The sequence below is a fragment of the Aedes aegypti genome, chromosome 2 (genome assembly GCF_002204515.2).
Source record: "Aedes aegypti strain LVP_AGWG chromosome 2, AaegL5.0 Primary Assembly, whole genome shotgun sequence".
In the NCBI taxonomy this organism is placed as follows: domain Eukaryota; kingdom Metazoa; phylum Arthropoda; class Insecta; order Diptera; family Culicidae; genus Aedes; species Aedes aegypti.
Genome location: NC_035108.1, coordinates 250056187 through 250071199, shown reverse-complemented (window position 1 = coordinate 250071199; position 15013 = coordinate 250056187).

Here is a 15013-nt window from a genome sequence, read left to right as displayed (position 1 = left end):
AATGTGGCCCTAATGGGGAAGAGTGCGCCGTCTTCACTGATTATTAGCACCATTTTAAACAATAAAATTTCAAACAAAAAGGCCATTTAATACCTAGGTAGGGAGCCGAATCCTATTCTTGGCCATTTTGACTCACTATGACAGTGGGCTTTTTCGAAATGAGTAACTTTCATTTTAGGCCACTATATGCGTCGTATTGAAGGAACTTATTCTTTATCATTCCAAGGATAATCATTGCTTGACCATGTTTGATATCGATTTCAAGGACAAAATGAAATACGGACCCATGCTCAAAATGATGCAGTTTGAGACGATCGTGTATTTGAAGAATAACGTGTCAGACAGCGAAACTACTGTTCTTCTCCTCAATCTGATGAGAATGATTCATTCGTAGAGGAATATACACACTAAACACACTACGGTGAATTCACCGCAATCTCAACAACTGAACAGTTCGGTGAAATAAAACACCGTATTTCGTTGGAATTTAACGGATTACGGTGATTTTTTACCGAATACTGTAAAAATTTACCGTACTCCGTTAATTTATTTCACCGAACTGTTCAGCTGTTGAGATTTCACAGGAATCCGTAAAATAATTTAAGTGTGTATAGAGCCTCTGGAGAGATTTTGTGATTTATGCTTTTGTGTTTTGATAACTGCTAGATGAATTTAGGGACACATTAATTTTATCAATTTTATTTCAGGACTCTTACCAGCTCGGAAGTGGAAATGGAATCCATTCTTTTTTTTTTTAAATTAGTATGTTTGTATTTTCATTTCTCTTGTTGAACAATCATTTTCCTTACATTTTAAATGATACCGCTATAAGATACTAACTGCTTGAAGATGGCCAATTTGTTGGTGCTGGAGATCTTCGATCGGCGATTGATACCCAGAGTCTTTTCAGCATAGATGTGCTTTTGAGCACCCTATCCTCGACATGCGGTCGGTGGAGCAGCTTGCTGTCCATCAGAAGACCCAGGTATCTCACCACGTTGTCAAGCACTTTTATTTTTCCGTTCGGCTTGAGGCGATCCGTATTCCTATGCGTGAAAACAATGACTTGGGTCTTGGTGGTGTTCACTCGGATCTTACAATTTTTCAAGTACTCAACGTAAGCATCAAGTCCTGTTTGGAGTTTGTTCACTAGTGCTCAGATGACCCGCCCAGTATAGCTAATCGCTGAGTCATCAGCGAACAGCGATAGGGAGCCTCCGGCTGGATGTCCGATGTGTACAGGTTGTACAGTATCGGACCAAGTATACTGCCTTGTGACACTCCGGCTGGAATTGGGTATGGACTCGACAGTGTACCGTAAACGCTGACCTGGGATGTTCTTCCGGCGAGGTAGTTGGAGATAATCTTCACCAAATAGGCGGAACAGTTCTGCTGAAGTGGCTTGTGTGTGAGTCCGGCGTGCCAGACATTATCGAAGGCTTTTTCAATGTCTAGCAACGCCATGACATTTGTCTTTGACAACTGCTTTAGACGCCGTGTGGGGTTAGGGACCATTTACTACATGCAAGCAGTAAACAGGACTACACCCCCGACCCACTAAACCATTTCCATTGCCGCCAAACCCTTCGTCTCTCCGGGACCACCAAGAAGGCATTGCTTCGAAGAGGGGCTATTGCACATCGCATCCTCCAGGTTAGCTGCGTAGCCATGCAGCAACGAACATCGATGACACGCTTAGGGGGGTCCACCAAGGTAGCATGCTGGCGCTTTGCCAGCTTCCCAAGTGGTCCTCACCTCCCGTTGTCCGCTGAAAGCGGGCAGGGTCGACCACTACGCCCGCGCCCAGCTGCACCGCAGGTATCAAGAACTGATACTGCGGGCTTCGCAATTTGACCTACTGAAGGCTCAAGCCCTATCAGCTAGCACCAGCTGGGATTGCTGACGAAGGGGCCTCCACCTGCCCCGAACAACCAGAGGCTCGTATCCACCCAGTAGGCCGGCGCCACGACAGCAGCGCTACCAGGATGTTCTCCCCGCGGCCACTTAATCGCTGTAAGGGTCGATTTCGACCGTAGGGCACCGGTATGACCTACGTGGCCGACTGCGAACCCTTGGACCACCTGTTGTTTAGCGTCTGCACTAGCCACTCCTCGAGTCCACTCGCCACCTCCTTTGCAGTTCCGAGACGATGTGGGTGATAGCCGATGAAACGGCATTCCAGCCAAACTCGTCTTCACACATCCTCTGGACCAAATTGTCCGGAGTCGTGTCCCGACCGCATGTGGCTAACATGCGGTCACGCATTGTGCGGAAACGCGGGCACACGAACAAAACGTGTTCCGCCGTTTCCTCTAAACCTGCACAAACTGGACATTCGGGAGAACCCGCATGACCGAAACGGTGTAGATACTGTCTAAAGCATCCATGGCCAGAAAGGACCTGTGTTAGGTGGAATGTTAGTTCCTCATGGCGCCTATTGACCCAGATATCTAACCTCGGAATCAACCTGTGAGTCCACACTCCCTTGGTGGAACTGTCCCACGCACGCTGCCATTTGACCATGGAGGCCAGTCTGGCAGTCCTGCGTATGCCTCTTGTGCCGCGCATTTCGAAGCACTCTATGTCTTCCATGATAAGGATACCAATAGGCACCATACCGGTGATGACGCAGAGTGCATCGTGTGACACGGTACGGTACGCGCTCGCAACCCTCAGGCACATTAGCCTATAAGTACTCTCTAGCTTGCTATGGTAGCTATCGGTACTCAAAGCCGTGCCCCAAGCCAAGCCCCCATACCTCAGTATTGACGAGGCGACACTGGCCAGAAGCTTACGCATACTGGCGTACACCGCAGAGCTATTGGACATCATCCGGAACAGTGCCACAATAGCTGTGGAGGCTCTCTTGCAGGCATAATCGACATGGCTACCGAAGGTAAGCTTATCGTCGATCATCACCCCCAAGTGTTTGACGGAGCGCTTCGAAGTGATTGTGCAGTCGCCTACACTGATCACCGCTTGCTGCACCGACTTTCGGTTGTTGACAACAACCGCCTCAGTTTTGTGGTGAGCCAATTCCAGTTTCCTGGAGCTCATCCACTCCTCCACAATTGCGATCGAGTGGGCTGCAGTCAATTCCACTTCTTCGATCGATTCACCGTAGACCTCCAGCGTAATATCGTCGGCAAAGCCAACGATGACCACACCCGCCGGGAATTTTAATCTCAACACCTCGTCGTACATGACATTCCATAACACCGGGCCCAGGATGGAACCTTGCGGGACTCCTGAGGTTATGTAAAAGCACTTCCGACCCACCTCTGTGTCATAGACTAATACCCGATTCTGGAAGTAACTTCCGAGAATCTTGTACAGGTACTCGGGTATCCCCAGACGCAGGAGCGCATCGGCAATAGCCGCCCAACTGGCACTATTAAATGCGTTCCTTACATCCAGAGTCACTACTGCGCAGTAGCGAATCCCCCTCCTCTTACGCTGGAGTGCTATCTCAGCTGTTTTCTTAACCGTCAGAATAGCGTCTACGGTGGACTTCCCTTTCCGGAAGCCGAACTGGTTGCTTGAGAGACCATTTACACTCTCAGTGTACCTCAACAGTCTGTTGAGGATGATCTTCTCGAGCACCTTCCCCGCCGTGTCAATCAAGCATATTGGTCTATACGCCGACGGGTCACCAGGTGGTTTCCCCGCCTTTGGCAATAGTACCAGGCTCTGCCTCTTCCACGCATCTGGAAATACTCCCTCGTCCAGGCATATCTGCATAGCAGATCTGAACATACCGGGAGCCTCCAAGATTGCGACTTTGAGGGCCAGGTTTGGAACTCCGTCCGGACCTGGTGCCTTCCCAATGCTTAGGGATTTTGCAATCCCTACAAGTTCCTCATCGGTTACTCTATCCTCATCGCCAGCCCCAATCCCCGGCTGTCCTACAAAAGGAGGCCATGGGCTAGGGTTGTGGCGCGGAAAGAGCCCCTCGATGATCCCCTCCAGCATCTGTGGAGATTGCTCCGTAGGAGCAATTGCACCTCTTGTCTTCGCCATAACGATCCTGTAGGCATCACCCCACGGGTTCACGTTGGCACTCTGACAGAGTCTCTCAAAGCAGGCCTTTTTGCTTGCCCTTATCTCGGACTTCAGCGCGACTTTGGCAGCGGTGAACACCGCCCGTCGTTCTTCACGCTCCTGCTCGGTACGTGCTCGCTGCATCCGCCTCCTGGCCCGTAGGCAGGCACGGCGCAGGTTCGCAATTGCTTGAGTCCACCAGTACGTCGGTGGTCTCCCATTTCTAGGGTGGACTTTCCTAGGCATGGTCGCATCGCATGCACGCGTAAGCACCGCTACCAGTTCGTCCCCGCTTAGGCCGAGTAGGTTACGCTCACGACGGAGCGCCTCCCTAAGTACTTCGTCATTGAAGTACGATGTCTTCCACCTACGAGGGCTTGGCCGTGACCTAGCCGCTTCCTCTACGCGCTGCCTGCTGTTGTTGTAGTCGATACTGTAGCGAACCGCCAGGTGGTCGCTGTGAGTGTAGGCATTGTCTACCCTCCAGTTCGAACTACTCGTTAGGCCAGGACTACAAAAAGTAACGTCGATAATCGACTCCGCTCCGTTTCGGCTGAAGGTACTTTTGGTACCAACATTAGCCAGATCGACATCTAGCACGGCCAGTGCCTCTAGCAGGATTTGACCTCGCTGGTTCGTGATGCGGCTTCCCCATTCCACGGCCCAGGCATTGAAGTCACCCGCTATTACTACTGGCCTTCGCCCTGTCAACACGGTCGTCATGCAGTCCAGCATCTGCGTGAACCGCTCGGTCGACCAACTCGGAGGCGCATAGCAGCTACAAAAGAGGACCCCGTTTACCTTGGCGATCACGAAGCCCTCGTAGGTAGTAGACACCAACTCCTGGACGGGGTATTTACCCGTCGTCCATATCGCCGCCATTTTTCCGGATCCATCCACGACCCAGTTGCCGTTGCCGGCGGGTACTCGGTATGGGTCCGATATGATGGCGATGTCCGTCCCCCACTCAGCAACTGCCTGGTACAGCAGTTGCTGAGCTGCGTCACAGTGGTTCAGGTTCAGCTGCGTTAACTGCACTGTGACTTTTCGTTAATGGCTCGTTTGAAGGTCGGGCACCTTGAGCCTCCCGTTGGATGATTGTTGTTCACGGACTTGCCGGAACAAATCAAGCACTTGGGAGGGTTCTTGCAGCCTAGTGCCTTATGACCTTCCTCACCACAACGCCTACACAACTTGGTCCTATCAGGGCCTTTACAGCCCCAGGACTTGTGTCCTGGTTCCCTACACCTAAAGCAGATCACCGGTTGCTCATGTATGTTCAGTGAGCATACTGACCAACCAACCTTGATCTTGCCTACCTTAGCGGACTTATTTGCGTCCGCCACAGGTAGGTGTACTAAGGCCACCTGAGTACCTGCCGGACCTTTCCGTAGCTGAACGGCAGCGGTGGTCACCTGAATCTCGCACTGTTGCCGCAGTGCTGTGACGAGCTCTTCTGCGTTGGTGATCTCGTCAAGGTTCATCACCTTCAGAGTCACTGACTGCGTCAGAGCCCTCACTTCGACACCCTCGCCAAGGACCTCTTCCGCCAAACTTTTGTAGGCGGCGCCCTTGCGCTCCTTGTCGCGCTTAAGCTCGAGAATCATTTCACCTGTACGAGTGCGTCTGACACTGCGTACGTCGGCTCCAAGATCTGCGAGCTTCGCGTCACTGCGCATCGCCTTCAGGACTTCCGAGTACTTGGACTCTTCCGTCTTGATGATGATCGCATCACCCTTTTCGCGCTTGGCACCTACCCTCCTACTTTTCTTAGGCCTGGTATCCCTGCGCTCCTGAACTTCCTGCTTCTCCTTCTTCTTCTTTCTCACTACGGTTGTCCAGGGGGCGTCCCCCCCCTGATCCGCCCTAACCTGTGGTGATTGAGGACCTCTCAAAGGTCGCAACCCCCTGTTCCCATCACTCCGTGAGGGGCCAGCCTTTTCGGGCCCACCCTTCTCGGCTTTCCGGGACGCCTGGCTGGGGTCCGATTTTCCGGCACTTCTGCCGGTTTTCGGGGTTAATATCCGCCTGGCCTTGCGAGCGCCGCCGGGTAGCTCCTCCCCTGACGGCTGCCTCGCGCGCTTCTGCGATTGCTTGTTGTAAGCATTCGCTTCCGCACTTTTGGGGCTACCCGCGAAGACGAAGGGCTCCGTCTGGGTAGACTTCGGCACCTTCAATTTCACGGGTTCTGCCGCAGCCACAGTCGCCATGGGTTCAGCATGGTTCTGCTTGGCCGCGAACATCGACTTACGAAGTCTGAACAGGGCCTGCTTGAGGTCCTTGCTGATGTTAGACTTCGAGGACGCAAAGTCAATTATGGAGTCGAGCTGTTGTGCAGCCACTTCCATCGCAGAGAGCCCATCTCTACTTTTATTGATGGCCCTCATCAACCACGCTCCATCCATAACCTCACCCGATGCGTTAGCCGGGGATGAAATATGGTTTCCAGCACTGGCACTACGTGCACTGCTGCCTCCTCCTGCTTCCGCTCTCCTCAACGGAGACCTAGCTAACCCACTTCTTGCGAAGGGGTTCGCTTCCCTACTACTGCTACTACCTGCACTACTACTATTATTTTGATTTTGGTTTAAGTTTGTATTCATGATTGGATCCCACGAGTAGCACGGGAAAAGAGGTCCACCACGCCAGAGCCCTGCATTAACGCGGTAAGGGACAAAATACTGTGAGGGGTGCCCAGGTGCCCCACAGGCTCCGTTAACGGCCGAACATCTTTTTCACCCCTTCGACCATTCATTCCTCAGCACGGTTTTTCGCATCACACCTTGAATTGGGGTTACCCCGTTTGGTGGACTCTTACCACCGGAACAGGTCGTCCGTAGTTCTATTCTATACGCCGGAACTACACGGCTCTTGACAACTGCTTCGACCGCCTGATCTGGTTAGTGACCCTTTGTCGTTGGTGTACTGTTGAGTGCCCACGCCTGAATCCAAACTGGACATCCAACAGTGTAATCACAGACAAACAGACGTAACAGCTTGAACAAAAATGATTAAAATTCATCACCCATACGTGAACTAGCGACATCTGTTGATCAAGTTGCACGAAAAGTGATATTGGCAACACTGACAACAAAATTTAACCCAAACGAAAATTTAGCAACACTAGCCGCATAATCTGTCAGATGTACTTTGTTTTGTTTTGATTTCTTTTTGCTGACCGAGCTAGTGAAGTTGTAAAAAATGATAAGCGAGCGAATATTTGTGAATATTTATTTAAGTTTTGCTTTAAAATGTAATTAAAACGAGAATAAAACATCATCCGGTACATCATTCAGTGCTATTCATTATCTTCTTCTGGCTGGAAGATTCATCCGGACGGCTTTCCTGTTCCTTTTTCCTCGCACACCAGTGCCGGTGGTTTTATTGGATGATTTCTGCAGCGATTTTTGGGACACGGCCAGCTTCAAACTCAGCTTTACTTTCCGTAGGAAGCAGTTGATTAGCGTATTGAAGATTTTATCCACAACACGGTCGAAGCAGTCCTTACAACAGAAAGCATCGAAGTCATCGTGTGGAACGTACTCCTTCAATCTTTTTTTGACGCCCTGTCGGTTTTGGTATAGGAAATGTTCAAATCTTTGCTTGTAAGCTGTGAATGCCAGCAGTCCAACTTCAAACAGTTTGGTGCTAGGATAATTTGCGGCATTTTTCAGTTTGCAAAACTGAAACAAATGTGTATTCGCGATGACGGAGGCAATTACCACAGTTGACCCTATGCGTGAAGATCCGATTTCTTTGCATGGCAAAGCATAGGAAGTCAATTTTCAAATGCTTCTAAAAAATCCAAAACTAAATTTAATTAAATTCTGTTAAGTGTATGGGGTTAGATTTATGATAAGCTATACAATCCGCAGAATATTGAGGAAAAAATATAAAAATCAAAATAATGCGTCTATAATGTAGCCCATCAATAGTCTATCAACATGTACTGAAAAGAATTTAAATAGCTATTGTAATTAATTTTATATCAGCATTTGAAATTTCACTTCCTATACCTTGCCGGGTTAAATTTTCGACGCTTCACGCAGAGTAAACTTTTTCCAGATGGCAGCACCGTACCTTCGTTAGAGCGAATTGACTTCAGCTGCGGCTCGTGGAACAATGAGATTCTTTCGGCACCTTTTATGTGGAAGTTTCATTGCTGATGCACCTGTTATGTAAGCCAGTCCGTTCAAGTCTTTCGAAGAATAATTCTGATCTCGTCTGATCTCTGAGAAAAGGTTCTCCACACAATCTTGCAATGCGTAATTCGTTTTGAAGTGAGTATACCCAAATTCAGACGAAAGTTTCTCCCAAAGCCAACGCAATGCATTGATATTCAGCAGAAAACCGTTTAAATAGTTGGGTTTCCTCTGTTTCGCTGTCAGTGACTTAGATTCTTCAAGCGCCTAAAATATTTTTTATAAAAATAAAAAATTATGTGAGGTTTAGTTAGGTTGATGAGCTGAGTGCTAAAAACAATTAAAATGACGTGATTTATTTATTTAATTTTTAGATATGAGGTTGTGCGTAAACTACCCCTGTGAATTTCCCGTTGCGGTTTTTTGCTCGTCATACCTCCCCCACTATGAGGCCAAGCGATTCAAGGATCTCCCCTACATGTCGCTTTCAATAGGCTGCCACCCACCTGAAATTTCGATGGTTTTTGATATGTGAGAGCTGAGAAATTGCGGTGGGCGTAAAGCGAGTGGCAGTATCTAATAGGAGGCACTCATTCGCTACCAGCCCTATACAATAGAACCTAGTTACATAGCTGAGCAGCTAAGAAATTCACTGAGTATGGTAGGTGATAGGTAATAAAAGAAACCTGCCTGTGTATTGAAAACGAAATCTATATAAATAAAAATGGAGTGGTGTTTATATGTCACGAAATGGCTTGAGAACGGTCCAACGGATTACCGCAAGATTTTCACTGTTGCACTCCTCAAGGGATGCGACGTGTTCGTGCGAAGAAAACATTTGGGAAAGTCGCCGGGTTTATCGGGAAAACGGGAGAAGACTAAGGTGTAATTTGTATGGGGAATTTCTTGACGTTTTCCAACAGCCTACTTGATGGCAAAACGAAGTTTGCCGGGACCACTAGTATTGAATAAAATTGAAAATTTACCTGTTCTGGGTCTACACAAGTTTTGCTTGTAAAAAACATGTTTTGAAGTAGTTTTTCAGCTTCGTTCAAGAAATCCCAATGGCAGGAGTTATCAGTTAGAGCAGCGCGATATAACTAAAAGCATTTTTAAATGTTATATGTTAAATAATTTTACACAGCATAATAAGTTTACCTTTGTAGAATTAGTAATTGTTTTAGAGTTAAAAGTATCGAACAGTTTGTCATGAAACTTGGCGAAATTGGCTGTGCCTAACACTTCTTCTGACAGTTCACCTGTTTCGACATAAAATTGAAGCCCACTTGCAACTGAATTGCTAAGTGTTCGAGCTGCTTGGGCAACATTCATGCTCATGAACGGTGCAAGATTTACAATCTTGTCCGTTAGTTTGGGTACCAATCTTGGTTCTGAATTTTGGTCGATTCGAAACAGTTCTTTAATATGGGCATAAGAGGCTATGTTTTCGTCAAACCATGCGTTATGCTTGGTGAGCATATTTTTTGCATTCTTAAGCAAATGTGGACCATCATACATCACGGCTAACTCTTCACCATCGACATTCCAAATCGGATTTTCAACAGTTGCCCCTGTCTCTCTTATCATTTTTACATTGGTTGTGCCTTGATCTAAGACAACCAAAATTGGCTGTAATCCACATTTCCGAGTTGCACGTACAGTTTCTTCGACCAAAGATTGTTGCACAGAACTTCCAAGGGTATGGTGTCCTAGCAAATATCCAATCGGCTACAGTTGAAAAAGTAAATTATAGTCACATAATCATTCAAATTCACTTAAAGAATAAAAATTTACCTGCTTGAATCTGCGGTGCGCCATATTAGATACAGATTCAATTTCAGTTAATCCTGAAATCATAACTGCAACCGCTTCGGAGGCTAGCACTAGTGGATTATTTTTTTCTATTTTCCGTTTTACACCGTCATCCGGGAATCCAATAAACGTGTCGGTTTTCGCATTATATGTTAATTCTTGTTTCGTTTTTCGATTATCTAAAAATACAGTACCACCCAGTACAGTTTTTCAATAGGCGTGATTTTTGTTTTTACGTGTATCGTTATTTTATACAATCCGATGACCCTGGAGGGATCGGTTTTGCTTTTTACTGGTTATTGAGCAAAAATATTACTGCACAATCGACAAGCATTTCGCGAAGTACTATTTATACTATAAATAAGCTATTGTTTTCTCTTTTGATTGCCGGCATTCAAAAGATTAATTTGAAAACGCTTAAACAACAAATATTTATGGTCTATCGCCAGCTTTCTAGGCGAATCCTGACAATATACCTTCCCCAACCTACAACTCCGTAGCACTTATGAGGGTGTCGCTGAGTCGGTGGCCTCTGATTAAGTAAGTGCTACATCAACATTTCCTTCCTCTATCCCAAGTTACGGTAAAGATGGGCGTGGCCGGGAATAGCGATATTCATGCTTTTAGTATTCTTGTTTATGATTTGAACAAGGTATACTCCCCTGCCTTGTTCTTGAAAGTAGTCAGGATGAGATTATTAAAAAGAAACATGAATGTTGCTAGTATCCAATCTACGAAGTATACCGTAACTACGCTAACGCTAACGCTATATGTTAATTCTTGTTTCAAAGACATGCCGTCGATACAGATAACCACAGCCTTTTCCTTGATTTTCAGTTTTGTGTTTTGCATCCCAAACGTTTGAGGATTTCGTTATTAATGCCAGGTTTGATTCGGACATCGCTTGTCCATCGTCTAACAGTCATTTTGCTCGGTAATGTAAGTATTTTTGAATTTTGAATATAGCGATACGCTGCGGGGCCTGTAAGATACGTTCCAACTGCAAATTTTCTCATAGCAGGGTTATATCTACGACTTTTAGGTGTTTTGTTAGAATTTTTCAAACTGTTTACAACGACTGGGTTGGACTTCGTAAGTTGTAGCAGTCGATCATCGACTTTTGTCGTTGTAAGCGCTTCAGATCTTTTTTAAGACGTCTGTTATCTTCCGTTTGCCTAATCATTGATCTTAGTCTCCACTTACTTTTCTTTTCCGATGCTCGCAAAGATTTCCTCAGACCTTAAATATCAGTTTTCAGATTTGCATTTTTGTTGAGTTCCATGAAATACAGGGCTTTGTAGTCTAATTGGGAACAATCAGTGTCATCAATTGATCTGGACCGCTTTGAGATAACTACAGCATTCTCATCGGTATTGTCTACAATTTCGGTGTCACTTATCTCGGAATTTGTTATAGAAGGTTCATCATTAGTTGAATCCAGAGGACAGATTTCTAATTTCACAGTTTTCCAAGATGATCCAAGAGTAGTGTCTGTGTCGAAAATGCCGCTCTCATCGAAGTATTTATTAGTTTCTAGGCAATCATCTTGGTTCCAGGCATTGCTTGAAATATTTGCATCAAGCGGTACTGCTTCCGGATGCAATCTTAAATATAGGAAGCATATATCACTACCCATGATAAACCTTACTAAAATCATCTTACCCGCTACTTGGTTGGGAGGGTTCAGTGAACATATCAGACGGAAAATGATCAGAACATATTTTCAAGTTCCGGAGCCCTTGCACACCACCAGTATTGAACTTTGCCATCAGCTCCGGGGATCGACACGCTTGGATCCATTTTAAGCATCTGTATAGCAATGTTTTTCAAAGAGCTATAAGTAGATATCGATTGTATGTTCAAAATTTTCTTATCGGTCAACATTTTGTGGAAACCCGTGAAAGGATTTGGAAAAATTCCTGCCTTGAGCACTTAAATACATTTCACACTTCCGACCCATGTTGTTTGTTTTTATTTACATTCGACAGATGCTCGATTGAAGGTCAAACTGGATGTGCCAAAATGACAACACCAGCGCCGCCAGTGGCATTGTGGCACAACACACTAATTTTAAATCCACTGTTTATTTGTTGGGCGATGGGAATTTCGTCAGTGTTACGTCTGTTTGTCTGTGGTGTAATGTTCGCTTCGGTATGGTCCAGAAGCCTACGGTACACACCCCTCTAGAACACCTTGCTGATTGACGAGAGTAGGCTGATTGGTCGGTAGCTGGCCGGATTGGTGGGATCCTTCCCCGGCTTCAGAATGGGAACCACCTTTGATAGTTTCAAGCTGGAAGTATGCTATCTTAAGGTATCTCTTGAAGACGTTGACCAGAACTTTAATCGCCTTGGGGACAAGGTTCTTGAGAACTATATTGAGCACTCCGTCGAACCCTGGAGCCTTCATGTTTCTCGTCAACTTGATGCTAGTCCTCAGTTCCGCTGATGTTACCCTCTGGTCGGCTGTAAACGCGTTTGATTGATTGGCAAATCGGTTGATGCTGTCAGTTACTAAAGGCTCCATTGGATTAATATCTCAACCCAGATTATGCGAGGCTACAAACTGCTTGGCATTTGCCTTTTCACTGGCTGTTGGGAACATTTTGTTTGGTTCTCTGAGAGGTGGTATTGGTTTGGGTTTAGTTTTCAACACTTTTACAAGACGCCAGAAGAGCCTGGAGTAGTTTGGTATTTTTTTGAGATCTATGTCGAACTGTTTGTTTTTAAGCTTGCTAACTCTATTGACTATGATTCTGTTAAGTTTTTTCGTAGAGAATTTTACGGGATGGATTGAGGGTTCTTTGGTATTGTCTTCTCATGCAATATCTAAGGAATATTATCCGTTTTGTGGTAGGTACTGTCAATGTTGGCGAACTTACTTACTATTGCAGTTGATGGGATGAATCGGGACTCCACCTCACCAATAGTATCAGTGAGTTCTCGGAGAGCATTGTCGATGTCGTCCGCTGTCACCAGAACCGGGTTCTCATTGGACCGTTCCTCGATGAGCTGCTGTATTTGGGGCCAGTTCGCACGATGGTAGGTTTTCCTCTGATATTGTTGTCGTGGATTGATGGTATGTTCCACCTCGAATGGCAGCTCTGTGGTGGCGACCAGGTTGGAGCAGCTGTTCGAGATGTTCGTGATGACAACAATGTCCAATGTGGAACCAGCTCTGGCCGGGGAGAAGTGTGTTGATGAATCCGGATGGAGAACGACGTAGTGCCCTACCTGAAGGTCCTCGGCGAGTACCTGTTGTTCCTCGCATTGCCCCACAACGAGTGACGGGCATTGAAGTCGCCAGCCAGAATAAACTTACCCATCGGTCGAGTCAGCTTCTGGAGATCGTTTTTCAAGCGAATGGAGGAACCATTCGAGAGTTTGCTCTCCAGTGGTTTGTAGGCTGCAACGATTTTGAATGGACCAGTCGGTGTAAGCAGTTCTACTCCGTCCGCCTCGATGGTACTCAATCGATAATCCGGTAGCGCACGGCACTTGAATTCCTTGCGAACAGCAATGGCTACGCCACCACCATGTTGTACACCGGGGCGGTCCAGTCTGAAGACGGAGTGTGCCCTGGCAGGTAGAAACTTACGGACGACTTCAGATGAGTTTCCGTAATAATTGCGAATGTCGATTCGGATGGTTTCTAGAAAGTCGATGAACTCTAGTTGTTTGGCCGCCAGGGAGCGAGCGTCCATTTAACAACCTTGACGTTGAATGTTGAAGCTCATGAACATCTGCATCATATTTTTCTGCATCTCACCAACGAGAGCGGCGAGATGTGCCATCGTGCTGGACACAGATGTTGGAAGTCTTGGTTGACTGGTTCTGAGCCACTATTCGGATTGCCCCACCTGAATCCGGGCGGGATGCCACTAAGGGAAGCTCTTGGCGGCGCACGTGAACGTTGCCAACCGGAGAATGACATTGGTGGAGGTAGCTCGGAGAACTCGTCGAGGTTGATAATGTTTTTGCTTCTTCTTCTTCTGCGGATTCGGCTGGTTCCTTGTTGTTGCTCGTTTCCGAATTCGTTGGTACTCCTCGAGCTTCGGGCACCGCTTGTCGGTCGACATGTGCTGTCCAGAGCAGTAGGCATATCTGAACTCACAAGCACCCTCGTGAACGCAATTTTCGATCCAATGCTCCTGTGAACAGAAGTTGCACGTTGGCTTCATGTTGCAGTTGCGGGTGCCATTGCCACAATTGAGGCACCGCATGCACTGCGTTACGCTGCGATTAGATCCACGGTACGCTTCTCACTTGACAATGCTGATGCATTTCAACACTCAAACAGCGGGTTGCCTAGCAGCGTTGTGAGCCAAACGAATTCACCCACAAAACATGAACAGTAGGCGCATCCCGTTGCGTATACCCCCCCTGGTGCAAACGCAAAGCGAGAATGATTCGTCCAACCGTGTTCACAGTTCGACCGCAAAAAGCAAATGACGTCAACGTTCTCTTTTAAAACAGTTATTAAAGTATTTGGACAGGTATGTGGGATTCAGGAAGTAAACGACATGAACCTTTGATGTCTTGTCTTTCGATTGAGGTGCTAATCAAGGAATTTCGTTAAGCCAGCAAAAAGTTATAAACGTTTAAAGTATGTCATGCCAACGTAACGCTCTTGGTTTTGAAATTCCAATTTCACTGATGTATAGAGAGGAATGACGTACTCCTACGTCAAAAAATTCTAGACTTACTAGTGGTCCCAGCAAACTTCGTCTTGCCATTAAGTAGGCTGTTGCAAAATGTCATGAAACCTCCCATACAAAATGACTCATTGGTTTTCCCCGTTACCCAGATTATTCCGAAGACTTTCCCAAACCTTTTCCTCGCATGATCATATCACATCCCTTATAGAGTGCAACAGTGGAAGAATACGTCAATCTGTTCATTCGTTCTCAAGCCATTTCGTGACATACAGACACCACTCCATTTTCACTTACATAGATAGATAGATAGAATATGGTGTTATAATGTGTGTTTTAATCAAAATCTGATTCGTATATGTGT